Here is a 16,921-nt window from a genome sequence, read left to right as displayed (position 1 = left end):
AAAGACATTCCAATAACTCTGAAACAAAGAAACACTCGTAGAATCTTTAAATCACTTACAAATGGACAACGGTATTAATAGAGTGCAGGCTTTAAGAACGGCAACATAAAATCATTTGATTGCAAGAGACACAAAGCACTAATAAAACTTCTGAGAAAATTTTCAAATAACGGCCACCATTTGAATAGGCCAACTGAACTCTTCCAGACCGTCTTAAGGTTCGACTATGAAAGTCTCACCATAATAATAGAGTTTAAAAATCTCTGAGTGCGTCGGTGAACGAACAATTACGACGATTTAGTCCACATCAGGCACACAATACGAGGGAGCGGGTTCCACAGCTTCACCGCTTCCCGTCAAATTTTGTTGCCAGCGAAGTCACAGAACTTGTATCTCCAAGCTGCCCATGTCGGCAAAACGCCCAACCAATTTCACACCACAACGTGTAACGGCCCTCACGCTCGTTCGGCAGCGGTTGATACTCGTCTCCCCGCGAATGTCACGAGATCTCGAGGGCTATCCGACTCGCTTCGCCCGCCAACCCGGAAGATAAGATACGCGAAAAGCAAAGATAAATTAGCTCAACGACAATCGAACTCAACGATACATGAACAAAATAACACTGGCGCCAGCTCGCCACGGCCTAAGTGCATTGATAAGCGACCACTACTACATCAGTCTATGACGATTAAGCGGCAACCAGTTCCACAAGTCTGTCGCTTCTCACGACAGCCATTGAATATTCCAGTGCCGTCGCTGTGGTTGCCTCCAACTCTGAGGACCACTCCCCTGCCTGCCAACTCCAGTTGCCGTTAAATGACGAAGCGCACACCGTCTAAACTCGAACCGGTCCTTGGAGGCACTATCAAAGAGATTGCAAGTCGCACTATTGCATTCACGATTGGAGACACAGCACCGTCTGCTGAAATGCAATGAGACTGCAAGTTTACGTTACCTTTCATTATACCGGCGGCTGTATATAGGATTTCTCTGTTGTGAAAAGACTATTCAGCTGGGAGATTTAGAGAAGAATGCGGATTATGAACTTGTTTCAAAACCTTTTAGGGCAATTTATAAAAACCTTTTACACTACGTCTTCAATAAAAAAAAAAGGTTCATAATGTATTCAACAAGCAAAAAAAGTAGAAATGGCTGATTTACATGGAAGAGACTACATGCAAATGGTAATGTAGAAAATACACACATCAACAAAAGTTTTACGTCACCCCGATATGTCGTACAGGTGGGTTGCTAATGTGACTGTTGCTGTACCGATCGGAAGATCACCTCTAACGATGTTTGTGAACATATATGCAACACCATGACCGCTAAATACGAGTTTAGCGTCACACTAGAACAGATTGCAGCACTTCACTTGAAAATAAAGCAAAATCAGGGACGCATTACAGACGTCTGTGGAACAGGAGAGTGAATATATTACACGTGTGCATCGGGAATACGTCACGTGGACCGGGGACGGTTCCAACTGACACTGTGATTAGAACGTAGGTCACACAATTCAACCACGTTCGACAGGTGAACAGTACGATTCAATGGAACCGTGGGCTAACTGTTTCAAAACTGAATTCGGTGTTTGAAGAAGCAGCAGAACGCATTAGACTGTTAGGAGAGGATTGCGTGACCCCTATCTTCAAACGACACGACCAAGGCGAACACTACGACGTACTCCACACATTATGGACTCCGCTACAGATGGGCAAGGAAACATGCAGAACTGGACATCCCAGGAGTGACACTGGGTGTTGTTTACTGACGACATTCAGGTCTGTTTGTACCGTGACATTCGCAGAAATTTTGTTTGGAGACAGTCCGGTAATATCGAACACCTCCAATATTACACTGAAAAGACGGAGAAAATGGCACACCTGCCGAATATCGTGTAGGGCCCCCGCGACCCCGCAGAAATGACCCAACATGACATGTCATGGACTCGACAGATGTCTGAAGTAGTGCTGCAAGGAGCTGATACCATGAATCCTGCATGGCTGTCCATAAAACCGTAGGAGTACGAGGGGGTGGAGATCTCTTCTGAATTGCACGTTGCATGGCATCCCAGATATGGTCAATCATGTTCATGTCTTTATTTTTGATCACATAGTGTATCTGGATGGTTCCCTCAGTATTTGCTTGTCAGAAGAACACAGCTTTTTGTAGGAATAGTGTTTTAAGGGAGGGGATAGAAAATAGTGTCTACCTTCAGAGTCTGCTGTTTTCTTGTTGGGACCCATATTTTAAAAGATCCAGCGTCGTCACTCAAGTGCAGTTTTGTCTGTGTCCTGGAGCAGTCTACACGTTGTGTTCGCATAGTCAGCGTTAATCACAGAGGACTTCGTCGCAATCGTCATATTAGTCAATGTCTGGGTCTAAGACACCACAAACCTGTCACATTAATGAGAGCCTTTGAGAAACGAATATATTATTTGCTAGACGAAAATAACACATTATTCACGCAATCAGAATACAATCGTCGGCCACCGTAATACACTGTACAGTCAAAAGAATGTGACCACCGCCTACGTTCAACGTCAACGTGCAGTAACCACTCACAGGTACTAGGTGGCAGCACTAGCAGCAGAAGTATACAAATACGTATTGGCGGGATGCGCAAAACAGAAGAGCACAATCATTGGCTTTCGGGCCAAGGATGGAAACATTTCAGAAACGGTTAAGTTTGTGATCGTTGCTGGGTATGGGCCTCGGCAGTACTATGTTGTCTACTTTGCATCGGCGACGAAGGCTGGAATTTGCATGTCATTACCGTAAACACGTTTAACGCCTCATCGGACAGAAGGCCGTTGGCGTGCACGTCATGCAACGTACGAAAGCATCCTGCAACAATCATCGGAAGGGTCGAGGCATTTCTCTGTGCGGTCTCGTCATTCTGGAAGGCACAATGGATCAACACAAGTTTGCATCAATCCTTGGGGATCATGTTCACCCCTACATGCGGTTTCGTTTTTCCTCGGCTCGATGGCATCCACCAGGAGAACAATGCGACGTTCCATACAGCTCGCAATGCTAGTGCGTGATTTGGAGAACGCCAGGATGAGTTTGCTGTGTTTCCCTGGCTACCGAACTCCCCGGAATTAAATATAATGGAGAATCTGTGGCACCATCTCGACCGTACTTCATGGATCCTCAACTGAGAAACCTAGGGTAGCTGGTCACGTCACTGGAGTTGATATGGCTCCACATTCCTGTCTGTTATTTCCAGAAGCTCAGTGACCCTCTTCCTGCACACTTCGTAGCGGTCCGTACTGCGAAAGGTGGTTATCCAGGTGTTTGATAGGTGGTCACGTTAATGTGACTACAGTGCGGTATACTACCGCCGACAGGATATCATTCTTCTCAGTTACACCTCATTGCTAGCATTTATCACTCTCGTTCGTCTAAACCTTATACTTCTTTCCGTGGTATGTTATTGTAAGTTTTATTTCTAATGTATGTTGTGTATCATGTGTAAAACCGATTATGAATACGAGTGCACACTCTCCTCCAGATTTCAGTACACAGCCGGAAGCCAGTGTTCGTTCATAAATCTTAATTGTAGAATATATTTAAATTATTGAATTACATTTGGGCTCCTCTGATTATTATGACTGTGGTATGGCCCTTTCTTCTCGTCTGCACCCCCATGATAAATTTTAATTAGCTGATGATTTATGCCTGTAAGTAGTAGCGAGACAGATACTTCCAAGTACACACCACACATTGTCGTCATCTTTCTGTTCCACTTGATAGGGGAAGCAACGGGCAGATGAAGTGAACCACCTCAGCATGAGATATTTCAATCGTGTATCTGTATCGTAAACAGTCTCAGAGTCTTGCAGTCATTGGCCTACTTGCTGCCAAGTAATAGTGGTGTATCATTAAAAACTAGATCCAGGGAAATGACAGAGTTGTGTGCCGTAGTTCACAATCTGATGGTCACACGTAAACGGTCCAAAAAATTTTAAAAAATCACGTTCGTTCAGACTGATGGAGATATAATCGTAAAACTAGGGGTTTGGCCCCGCCACCTTTCTCATGGCAAGTTTTCGACCATGATTGTTTCGAAAGGTCATTAGCCTTAGTACATCAACATAAGCGCATTTTGGAGACACAGGTAATTACGTCCGAAGGATTTAACTAGATTGCTCGCCAGATTGTCACGGTCTGTTGGTAAATTATTAAACAATCAGCTCACGTCACTTATAGTAATCAGTGTTGTAACTCATCGTTCGTTGTTCGTTTTGCCTTTCTCCTTGATTGACAGCCACACGGTGAGTTAATCACGCATTAGCTCGCCATTAATGACCACGCACTCTCCATCAAAGGGAAATAATCTGTTACTAATTCATGATGTGACGTAAGGCCTGATAGAAACATTTATCAGACATAGAGGCAGAAATGGACGTACGACAAGCGATGAAATCGACTCAAAGAGGAATGATTATGGCTCCTCGTTGATTTACTCATCACGCAGTGGAATTACTCTAAACTCTGGATGTTACCCCAAGCATCTAATTATGCGATGGTGCAGTTAAAACGCCAGGAAAGTATGACTTGTGACCAAACAAAAGAAAATCGCAAATGATACAGACAGGACGATAGTTGCAGGTGTCAGTTTAGAAAATTTTTGTGTAAACTAGGGTAACATACTGTGGTGTGTTATTTGGAAGTATTATCAACAATCAAAGTATTCGCCGCTACTTGAATGAGATCGGAATTCTGCGGTAGAGCTAAGAGCAGCAAACATTTAAAGAATAACCAACAGGAATTACAGCGACTTAAAACACGTAGTAATTAGATCTTACGACAATCAACGAAAATCATGTTATGTCTTGTTACAGACATGTCTGAATAATAGACTAGTATGATGAATGTGAAAGAAGCATCTGGCACAAATTTGAACAAAGCTTTATCCAAGATATTGAGACAAGAGTACATATTTCAAAAACGTAGATTATAAACAACAGCATTCAATTTGCTAACAAAACCAAAAGACATCGTTAAACCACCTGACGCTAATTTCGCGTCCTTAGACATTGCAAATCTACATATATCTATTAAAGAAACACTGGACATTATAAAGCACAATCTATAACTAACAAAAGCAGGGTAACTATAAGAAATGTCATATCTACTTCAGTTAAAGTTAAACTTGTTTACGTTCAACAGTAAATGCTAGAAACAGAACGATGATCGAGGAAAGGAAAAACGCATTTCAGGGTTATGAGCTGAATTTGTTTCCTAGAGCTCGAAAATAAATCCTTCACTAATTACCCGTATTTCTCAATCAGAATAATGTATTATAGAATCGTATATTGTAAAACAAAAGCGACGTGTACGGGTAGCACAATAAGCCAGAATTCCTGCCACCCCATAAACATAAAGAAGCTTGTTTTATCAGCATGGTTTACAGGCTTTAAAAACTGCCGTTGACAGAGCTCAGAAAGAAGCACGAAGAGACATTCTCAAGGAAGTGGTACTGGAAAAATAGCTTCAAAATAAGTGATGTAACCGATCTGCAATACAGAATTAAAAATAAAAAGGAAAAACTTCCAAGAAACAGAACCATAAACACCAAGTACGGAAAGCGTATAATGGTTACGTACAGGGGAATCACAATGGCGAGATGTTTTCCTAAAACAGTCAGCATAGCACTTCTTTACAAGGTTCCATTAAACTAAGGCCACTAAATTCAGTATGTAAGTACTTGAGATACTGTGTGCAGGGTGTGGTAACTTTTACCTATGACTGACAGGGTGTAGTTCCGTACTCGATTCAGGGAATACGTGGGCACAAATAATAGAACTGCGTTCGATACACCCATAAAACACGTAAAGCTTAAGATATAAAATGTAGAACAGCACATGGACATAATGAATACAGTCTCAAATTGTTGTTTTCTTAACATACTGGAGTAACTTGAAATTTTCGCACATTACATGAAAGAGCCAGAGAAAGAGCTCAATGAGTAAACCGATCTTCCGATTTACAGCTATAAAGACATATTGTAAACACATACCGCCATACACACGCTGAACTGTTACACCGCTACGATGCTGGCTACAAACGATTGAGCCAGCCCGGCAACAATGAGACCAGCCGTGCAGCAGTGTTGGACTGCATGCGGTAAGTACTGTTTTCCTAAGCCACGTGAAACAACAACCACCAACTATACTCCCTCCACATGTTCTCCCAAAGAAACTTCAACCATCTGCTTCTCAAAGTTCATAAATTCAGCCTGACATTTACTCATCCTACAAGCTATAGGTCCACCAAATCCAATCCACATTATCAGGGCATTCTCTCCTTCCCATCCTCACATTTCCTTACTCCTTCTTATTCAAATGTGTCTTTTTCCGTACCTCCCTGTTTCCAACAACTATTAGTGTCACCATTTTCCCCCTCTACTCCACCCCTCTTCATCCCAACAGCCACTCTTTCCCCAATCGCTTCTGTGCACCTTTGCTACTTCAACAGCTGACTCCCTATTCCACTGCAGCTGCTTCCATTTCCTACCGACAGGAAGGTGCTCCTTTTAATTTTCAGTGTGGAAGCGTTAAATTTTCACTAGCACCTCACAAAACAACGTACCTCCTGCTGAAATGGAACCTAGTAAGAACCCCTGAAACAAACTTAAATGACGTAACGATTGCGAGAAGCGCAGTCATGAGATATCTAGGGGTATTTCTAGATGAATGTCGTAACTTTGCACATTATGTAGAGGAAGCAGGCAGAAAAGGAAGAAACGTGATGAATAAAATTATAGCCATTGCAAATAGACAATTTCGGCATCCCTTGAATATAATCAAAGTATACCAACATCTACATTAGGATCGTAGGATATCCTACGAGCGTTTGGGCTCATACACTGCAGCTAGTGAATCCTGCCTCATTAAGGAGAAGAATTCAACGAGGGGTGCTACTAAGATTATAGGGTGCCTGCTGCACTACACCAAATGAAGCTTTATTTGTAGTTCTAGGAGCATGCGCCGTGGACTTGGCAATTAGGAAATGGGGAGCGTTTTAATGGTAAAATAAAGGCAAACAAATGGAAGTTTGGAAGGTGCGTGGAACTGAGGCCAATTCGAAAAAATTAATAAAAGATCGCCCATTACAACTGTGGCAAAATGAATGGGACACTTCAGGCACAGGCTGTAGAATACACTAATTTCTCCTTAACATCAGGGACAAATTCAAATTGACACTTCTTAACCTGGATTAATACATTATTTGACTGGCCATGGCCGCATTCTACGTATCTATACAATGACAGATAAATGATAGCTGTGTCTGCGGCAGTGCAGGAGGTCCAGAACTCACATTGTGAGACTGAGCGATCTATGAAGATGCGGCCAGTAATGAACGACAGAAGTTTAAAATGTTGGATCACAAAACAGCACTAAAGAGCGAGTCGAGCATCTTGGACTATATTGCACCTATATACCCTGGAAGGCTAAGTAGACTTCACGGGGCATGCAACCATAAGTCAGCATGCTGCCATCCGGACTAGACAATGTGCTCTGCAGTTGAAGAGGAGGTAACTGAGATCAGCGACCACCGAATGATAGAGTTTCCCAAGAACCTACATTGCGTTCGTGCAATTTATCACTTAAGTGTGGACTTTAAGACGCAATAGCGATGGGTAGAAACGCTGCGGACATGCTGCCCGACGCCCAAGGTATCCAGCAGACAACGGCTGTTGATCGGGGTAGTATGAGGGTGGATCCAGTAGCGGCAAGAAGCATCTACAAGTTAAACGCACCAAAAAAGAAGAAGAAACAGCGAACAGAATCTGTAGGGCTTATAGTAGTAACAGTAGTTGGATAACGGGTTAAGAGTTTTGTAGCAGTAGAAGTAGTTGCGGTATTAAGTATGAGAAATAAATAGTTAATGTACAAATTTATAACTTCCCAAGGAACTGTTATTTGTATGGTCCAGTTCAGCTTTTCAGACAATAGGCGGTAATTATGGAGAATGTGTTGTTGTTGTTGTTGTTGTTGTTGTGGTCTTCAGTCCAGAGACTGATCTGATGTAGCTCTCCATGCTATCCCATCCTGTGCAAGCTTCTTCATTTTGAAGTCCCTACAATCTTCTGACTCTGCTTAGTGTATTCATCTCTTGGTCTCTCTCTACGAATTTTACCCTCAACGCTGCCCTCCAGTACTAAATTGATGACCCCTTAATGCGTCAGATCGAGTCCTACCAACCGACCCCTTCTTCCAGTCAAGTTGTACCACAAATTCCTCTTGTCCTCAATTCTATTTAGAAACTCTTCATTACTTATGTGATTACCCATCTAATCTTCAGCATGTTTCTGTAGCACCACATTTAGAAAGCCTCTATTTTCTTCTTGTCTAAACTCTTTATCGTCCATATTTCACTTCCATACATGACTACACTCCATACAAATACTTACAGAATAGACTTCCTGACACTTAATTTTAACAAATTTCTCTTCTTCAGAAACACTTTCCTAGCCATTGTCAGTCTACATTTTATATCCTCTCTACTTCGACCATCATCAGTTATTTTGCTCCCCAAATAGCAAAACTTATCTACTGCTTTAAGTGTCTCATTTTCTAATCTAATTCCCTCAGCATCACCTGATTTAATTCGACTACATTCGATTATAGCCACACAGAGTGGCTATGCGGTTAGAGGCGCCATGTCAGTGAATGCAGCATGTCATTCTCAATGGAGAGAAGTTGTAAGTAGGCTGTTTAGGTTTTTATGTTGATAACGGCACGTAGCGCTCTGTATGAAAATCACTGACTGTGCTGTGTGCAGTCTGTGGCTGGTTAGCACTGTTAGAACATTCGCTATTGCAGTGTTGGGCAGTTGGATGTGAACAGCGCGTAGCGTTGCGCAGTTGAGGGTGAGCCGCCAGCAGTAGTGGATGTGGGAAGTGAGATGGCGGAGTTTTGAGAGCGGATAATCTGGACGTGTGTCCATCAGAGAGAGTAAATTTGTAAGACTGGATGTCATGAACTGATATATATATATATATATTATGACTTTTGAGCACTGTTAAGGTAAACACATTGTTTGTTCTCTATCAAAATCTTTCATTTGTTAACTATGCGTATCAGTTGTTAGTGCCTTCAGTAGTTAGAATCTTTTATTTAGCTGGCAGTATTGGCGCTCGCTGTATTGCAGTAGTTCGAGTAACGAAGATTTTTGTGAGGTAAGTGATTCATGAATGGTATAGGATTGTTAGTCAGGGCCATTCTTTTGTAGGGATTATTGAAAGTCAGATTGCGTTACGCTAAAAATATTGTGAGACAGTTTAGTGATGATCAGAATAAGTAAAGAGAGAAATGTCTAAGTACGTTCAGTTTTGCTCAGCTGTTTGAAAATCAAATAACATAAGAGGTTTACCAGCACTATAATTCACTATTTTTTCTAAGGGTACGTTTCAAAGTCTTCCGAAGTAAGAGTGATTTCAGATGTGCCGCAGGGGAGTGTCACAATATACATAAATGACCTTTTTGCGGATGATGCTGTGGTATATCTAGAGGTTGCAACAATGGGAAATTGTACTGAAATGAAGGAGGTTCTGCAACGAATTGACGCATGGTGCAGGGAATGGCAATAGAATCTCAATGTAGGCAAGTGTAATGTGCTGCTAATACATAGAAAGAAAGGTCCTCTATAATTTAGCTACAATATAGCAGGTCAGCAGCTGGAAGCAGTTAATTCCATAAATTATCTGGGAATAGGCATTAGGAGTGATTTAAAATGGAATGATCGTATAAAGTTGATCGTCGGTAAAGCAGATGCCAGACTGACATTCATTGGAAGAATCCTAAGGAAATGCAATCTGAAAACCAAGGAAGTAGGTTACAGTACACGTGTTCGCCTACTGCTTGAATATTGCTCACCAGTGTGGGATCCGTACCAGATAGGGTTGATAAAAGAGAGAGAAGATCCAACGGAAAGCAGCGCGCTTCGTTTCAGAATCATTTAGTAATCGCGAATGCATTACAGAGATGATAGATGAACTCCTGTGGAAGACTCTGCAGGAGAGATGCTCAATAGCTCGGTACGGGCTTCTGTTGAAGTTTCGATAACATACCTTCACCGAGGAGTCAAGCGGTATATTGCTCCCTCCTACGTATATCTCGTGAAGAGACCATGAGGATAAAATCAGAGAGATTAGAGCGCACACAGAGGCATACCGACAATCTTTCTTTCCACGAGCAACACGAGACTGGAATAGAAGGGAGAACCGATAGAGGTACTCAAAGTACCCTCCGTCACACACCGTCAAGTGGCTTGCGGAGTATGAATGTAGATGTAGTTGTAGATTAGGCGGCCCCTCCTGCCAGAGGTACGAGTCCTCCCTCGGGCGTGTGTGTGTGTGTGTGTGTGTGTATGTGTGTGTGCGTTGTTCTTAGCGTTAAGTTACTTTAAGTATCGTGTAAGTCTCGGGACCGATAACCTCAGATGTTTGGTCCCTTAGGATTTCACAATTTTTTAACATTTTTTTTCGATTCTCCTCGTTTTGCTTTTGTTGATGTTGATCTTATATTCTCCTTTCAACTGCTCTTCCAGGTCCTTCGCTGTCTCTGGCAGAATTACAATGTCATCGGCGAACCTCAGAATTTTAATTTCTTCTCCATGGGTTTTAATTCCTACTCCAAATTTTTGTTTTGTTGCCTTTACTGGTTGCTCAATATACAGGTCTATTAACATCGGGGATAGGTTACAACTCTGTCTCACTCCCTCCCAACGACTGTTTTCCTTTCATGCCCCTCGACTCTTATAACTGCCATCTGGTTTCTGAACAAATTGTAAGTAGCCTTCCGTTCCCTGTATTTGACCCCCTGCCACCTTCAGAATTTGAAAGAGAATATTCCAGCTGTACAAAGAAATTACAGTAAATAACAGCGTTTTGGCAACACGTTTCAAATGTGGGCTTATGTGTTTCATTTTATCTTTTATTATTACTGTTTCTAACTACCAGTACAAGAAGTCACCTATCGTTTATTCAAAAACTTCCGTTTTATTTTTAGACTTTAAAAAGTTTTAAATTCAATATAAATATCTCCATTGTCTGTCTTCGTTATACTTTTATGTCAGCTGGCGGAAGAGCGGGTTGCCTGTGTCGCAGACAGCCCACCCCCCTGTCCATATGGTGCGCGGGGGGGGGGGGGGGGGGCAAATAATAATAAAAAATTGAAACACCGTCCTTTAATAGTTTCAGTTTGCGTCGTCGTACGGGTAGGAAGTGTTTACCTCCGGTCCGTGAAAGCGCTTCGAGTGTTGTAAGTTTGAAGTGACGTTTCGTGCTTTGTGAGTGGATACTATACACCGAATTTGCCTTTGTGTTCGTTTGGGTGTGCTCTTGTAGCGGCGTTGTCCGCTTCTTTTGCACCCATGGTGTCTCTAAGTCTGTCCCACGTAAAGGTACAGTGAGTTTTTCTTCTGGTAAGTCAACCTGCCACACTGAGCCCAGTTGTCTGGAAATCCACGTTGGTGGGTAGATACTTTCTGTTTGACTTTGGATAATGTACACACAGCGAATTTTAACTCCATGTTTTCTCTGTTTAAGTTGTGATTCCCTAAGACACCGATAAATTACTGCTTTACAGCGGTTGTAGCGTTGATTTTCGTTACAGAAATGACTCAGCTATTACAGTCCTCTTTTCGAACGCTGTCGTTGAATACACGAATATTCCTAGGCCAGTGCGTACCTTAAAGGTGTTTTGCTTGAACGATGGCTGAGCCAGTACAGACTTCAAAGGTACAGCGGGACTCGCTCAGTTGAAATGCATACGTGGCTCCCATATACAAGTAACGTACAGCGGACCGGTGGGGACGAACTTTTTGTGTAACGAGTGGTCTCCTTCATACCAGTTGTCTGCGAAAGGTTTTTATTTTGTGATATCTCGAACAGCGGCGAAAGTTAACGATGACTGACCTTGTCCCCAATGGTACGGACTGAGAGGCCGAGCAGTCTTCTGCTACTTGACTGTTGTACAAATTTGTTTCTGGTGAAGTTACGACAAGACCTTATTTTAATAAATCAATCAGGAATGGAAGTAAATGTTATCATGTCGTTTTGTCGCACTTGGTCTTTCCTGGCACTAATCAGATTACTGTTCAGTGTTGTGTAACTACAGTCATTTCCGATGTATATATGTTGATTGAAGCGAAGAATGAAATTTTGTACCAAGGTCACGATTTGAACCTAGATCACCTGCTCACTACACAGATGCAGTAACCACTGCGTCACGCTGGCAGAGCGACTTCACACAGCTGCATGGACAATGCTTGCGATCCTCCCTCCTCAGTCCAAATCCCCGTTCACGACTCGGCCCACCTGTTGTTCCCCCTAAACTCGAACAGGACTGCAGGATCTCTCCAGCTGTATTGGAATAGCACCCAAGCATCGAACGAAACGGCAAATCCTGCCTGAAACACAGTCATAGGTGCTTTAATACAATGAAACAAAATGGGTACAGAGATCTTTCAAGCCGCAAACAACTATGGTGTACGTATATATTCAGACAAGCGAGGAATGAAAACTTGTATCAAGGCCGGGTTTCGAATCCAGGTCTCCTGTTCACTAGACAGATGCACTAACCACTACTTCGCCCTGGCAAAGTTGCTTTGCATTACTAGGGGAGTCCGTACAATTGTGCAAAGCTACAGTAAAAAGTGGCATAGAGATAGTGCAACTGCTTAGTGAGCTGGAGCCTCGGGCTCGAATCCAGGCCCCGGTAAAGATTTTCATTCGTGCTTCACTCTGCACGCATATACGTCGAAGATGTTTGAGTCTTGAAAAGGTCTCTGGAACCATAATGCTTCATTTGACTAAAGTATCTTGGTTTCAAGCAGGAGCCCCCATTTTGTTTGATGCCGAGGTGCTATTGCAATACAGTTGGAGAAACTTCGCAATACAGTTAGAGTTTAAGGGGATGCCAAGTGACCTAAGGCGTGAACTGGAATTAAGGCAGAGGAAAGAGGTGTGGTAGGGTTGTCCGTGCAGTTGAACACAGCCATTCCTCCGGGTGGTATAGTGCATAGCAGTCTGCCTAGTGAGCAGCAGACCACGTTCGAATCCCGGCCTTGCTACAAATTTTCATTCGTTGCTACAATTTGCAGGTGTTCGGGACTTGGAAAAGTCACTGTAATCATGTTGTTTAATTAACGTCTTGATGCCCTGCTTTGAGGCAGGATCCCCCGTTTTGTTTGATGCTGAGATGCTTTTCCAGTATAGTTGGAGAGCCTCTACCAGGCTGTACGAGTTTAGGGGGCATATCATGTGGACTGAGGCGCCTATAGGAATTTGGATTGAGAAGGGAGATTCGCTAGGGTACTCTGTGCAGTTGCGCAAAGCTGCTCTACCAAGGTGTCGTAGCAGTTAGCGCATCAGTCTAAAGAGCAGGACACCCAGATTTGAAACCTGGCCGTGGTACAAATTTTCATTCGTCGTTTCAGTCTGCGCATATACCTCACAGACGTTTGAGACTTGGAAAGGCTTCTGGAACCATAATGTTTGATACCATCATATCATCTAAATCTCTCCACCTGTTCAGCATTACCTTTGGCCCTATTTATATTGAAATTACAGTCAATTAACTTTTGCACTCGCAAGTGTGACTATCAGATGGCGGCTTCTCGGTATGGCATGTGGAATGCTGTTTTTAAGTTGTGTTCATAAATATCAAAACTCGCTATGCTCACGCTATCAATACTTAAATGACAGTCGCGCATATTGCGTATGACCCAGTCCAAACATGTGAAACAGCCTGTCCAGAGTATGAATCAACTGGTTGCAACAGTTCAGCTATATATGCTATTTTCTTTTTATGTCATTGATATCTCTATGAAGCACTGTTTCCGTCACACCAGTCAATTAATAATTTCATTTACAGCGTTAAGCCCAATCTGTACGCTGAGAAATTTCATAGTGAAATTACCTTTGAGTTCAGTCTTCAAGATTTCTTTCGTCGCCAGAAGCTAGCCACCAATTAGCATATTAATTTGTTCTCATATTGAATCTTGGAATTCGTTAAGTCGGTGGCTAAGGGCAACGTCAAAGACTTCCCTATGTTTCGCTCTTTCCCGGGTTTTAGTTAATAAGAATTGTAGTCTTTCACGTTCCTTCTCTATAGTTTTCTGCACTGTTTTCCCTTAAATTTAGGGCCGGCCGCGGTGGTCTCGCGGTTCTAGGCGCGCAGTCCGGAACCGTGCGACTGCTACGGTCGCAGGTTCGAATCCTGCCTCGGGCATGGATGTGTGTGATGTCCTTAGGTTAGTTAGGTTTAAGTAGTTCTAAGTTCTAGGGGACTGATGACCAGAGCAGTTGAGTCCCATAGTGCTCAGAGCCATTTGAACCAACCCTTAAATTTGTAGCAACATCGACTTCGAAAGACCTTTTTAACCTATTGGAATATTTACAAGTGTAGTAGAGATACAGTTTGCTGTCACGACCTATCACCTCTGCCTAATCATTTATGTTACTAAATACCAGATCATTCTTCTTAGAGTCCTATCGCCGTTTTTGATGGGATTATTTGGTTCGTATCAGTCCTTCCCTGCGAGCCTGTAAGTATACTAATTGTTCCTGAAAAGCGACTCTTCGTCAGTGTAACAAGCAGCACTGCTCAAAATACGCTTCACTACGAAATGATTAACTTCAAGTGGAACTTACTTCAGTAGTTGTTCAGAAGCCCAGGACTCCGGCACAAGAGACGAAATTAGGTTGTTATGCAACTGTAGTTAGTATATTTCGTCGACATCTGAGGCTTGTTGCAGGTTGTCTCCAAAGGCTGGTTTACATCGATGCGAAATCAAGAGAACGAGCATTAGCAAGATGGCATTCACTGGAGTGAAAGGTAGCCGAGCGCGAGCGAACAACCATTAGCTCATGTTCGGGTCGTATTCGCTAGCTTCCGCTCGTATTCCACTGGTTGCTGGTTAGACAGCTGATCTTCAGTGTAAGCTCATGTGCTCTCTACGTCGGCGCTCAGTTGACAAACATAGAGGGCGTTTGGTTTTGCAGTCTGTTTTCCACGCATGAATTTCCTGATATTGAACGAGAGTTCGGTGAGTGATGGAGGGAGATGGTGTAGTCACACGAGTACGTTACCATAATAACAGATCAGTATCTATGTCACAAGTGCTTCTGAAATCCAAGAGATGTGCACAAGAAAAGTAGCACCAAAAAATTATGATTGGCAATAGATTGCCAAGCACTCAAAATTCAAACACGAAGTGTGTGGAGAAAATAAATTAATCACTTACTGTTTCTTTTGCGAACGCAGTAAACTTGGCACAAGCCTTTGCAAAAATGGTTCAAATGGCTCTGAGCACTATGGGACTTAACATCTATGGTCATCAGTCCCCTAGAACTCAGAACTACTTAAACCTAACTAATCTAAGGACATCACACAACACCCAGTCATCACGAGGCAGAGAAAAACCCTGAACCCGCCAGGAATCGAACCCGGGAACCCGGGCGCGGGAAGCGAGAACGCTACCGCACGACCACGAGCTGCGGACAAGCCTTTGCACTTCATTTAGTTAAAGAGCATCAGAACAATAAATTTCTGTGGACTAAACAAATATGAAATCTAGTTTTATACAAATTAACGTGAAATTAAAAGTAAACGTAAAAGGAAATAAGTTTTATGCCTTAGGTTTAAGGACGATGTAAATACGTCACAAATATATAGCTTTTATTTAGCGATCTTTTGATTTAATAATGAGCTCATACTGTATGCCTAAAGTGATTTGGGGTTGTGTACACATCAACTGTGTACACGGATGCATAACACAGCACACTCTAGCTAAAGAAGTCATAGAAGAGACTCGTCAAATTACGCTATACTTTAATAAAGATCTTATTTCATATCTACCGGCCGCAGGATGTACTACTATCACCATCAACCCCTAGTCAATCCGCTATTCACACATCCTAAGCCCCGACGTGAAGGAGACTCTCCTGTTATAATGTGGCGTCTAATACCGTGGTGACGAGAAAAACTATATGTTACAAGCGAACCCAACAATGCTTCGGAGTTGGTAAACATAGACTGGAATTTCACATGCGTCCTAATCTGGGTATCCGTGTGAACTGTGTGTCACGAATTTCTGCTCCTCTTCCCGATTACGCCAATTTCGAAGGTATTTAACCCTAAGTTTCAATAAATAATATAGTCCGCAGCTCGTGGTCGTGCGGTAGCGTTTCGCTTCCCACGCCCGGGTTACCGGGTTCGATTCCCGGCGGGGTCAGGGATTTTCTCTGCCTCGTGATGACTGGGTGTTGTGTGATGTCCTTAGGTTAGTTAGGTTTAAGTAGTTCTAAGTTCTAGGGGACTGATGACCATAGATGTTAAGTCCCATAGTGCTCAGAGCCATTTGAACCATTTTTGAATAAATAATATAGAATATGAATGAAAAAACATTTATTCTTTTTCATTGCTTTTGAGGTGCCTTTCTCAAAGTGTTTGTCCACTATACAGTTACAAAATTTAAAAATATGCATCTTTTTTATATTGTGGGTGAAAGATATGAACTGACGTTCTAAACTACCAGAGAAGGGAAACATGCAATTAAGAAAGCCTCTGACTGTAGATCAGTTTCAAAATATTTGAATGTCAGACTTTGAGCTTTCTTTGTTGTTATTCCTAACGAAACCTTGATTCTCTTAAACTGAATGGGTAAATCGGTTGGAATAATTGGTATATGGGATTTGAGAATGACCTCCAGTTGCTGGATCTGTGAGTATAGTAGCCTGCCCATTATTTCGCATCTTTTTAATCTGCGAACGGGTAGAATTACAAAATTTAGTACGATTCAGAATGAGTAGCTGATTAGTTGAAGTAATAGTAATAGTACTAGTAGTAGGATTCTAATGATTTCCTAATACACAGGTTTTCTGTTAAAAAGTCTGTGA

Source organism: Schistocerca nitens, chromosome 8 (assembly GCF_023898315.1).
Source record: "Schistocerca nitens isolate TAMUIC-IGC-003100 chromosome 8, iqSchNite1.1, whole genome shotgun sequence".
Classification (NCBI taxonomy): domain Eukaryota; kingdom Metazoa; phylum Arthropoda; class Insecta; order Orthoptera; family Acrididae; genus Schistocerca; species Schistocerca nitens.
The sequence above is the reverse complement of the archived record's forward strand: the minus strand, read 5'-3'. Positions refer to the sequence as shown.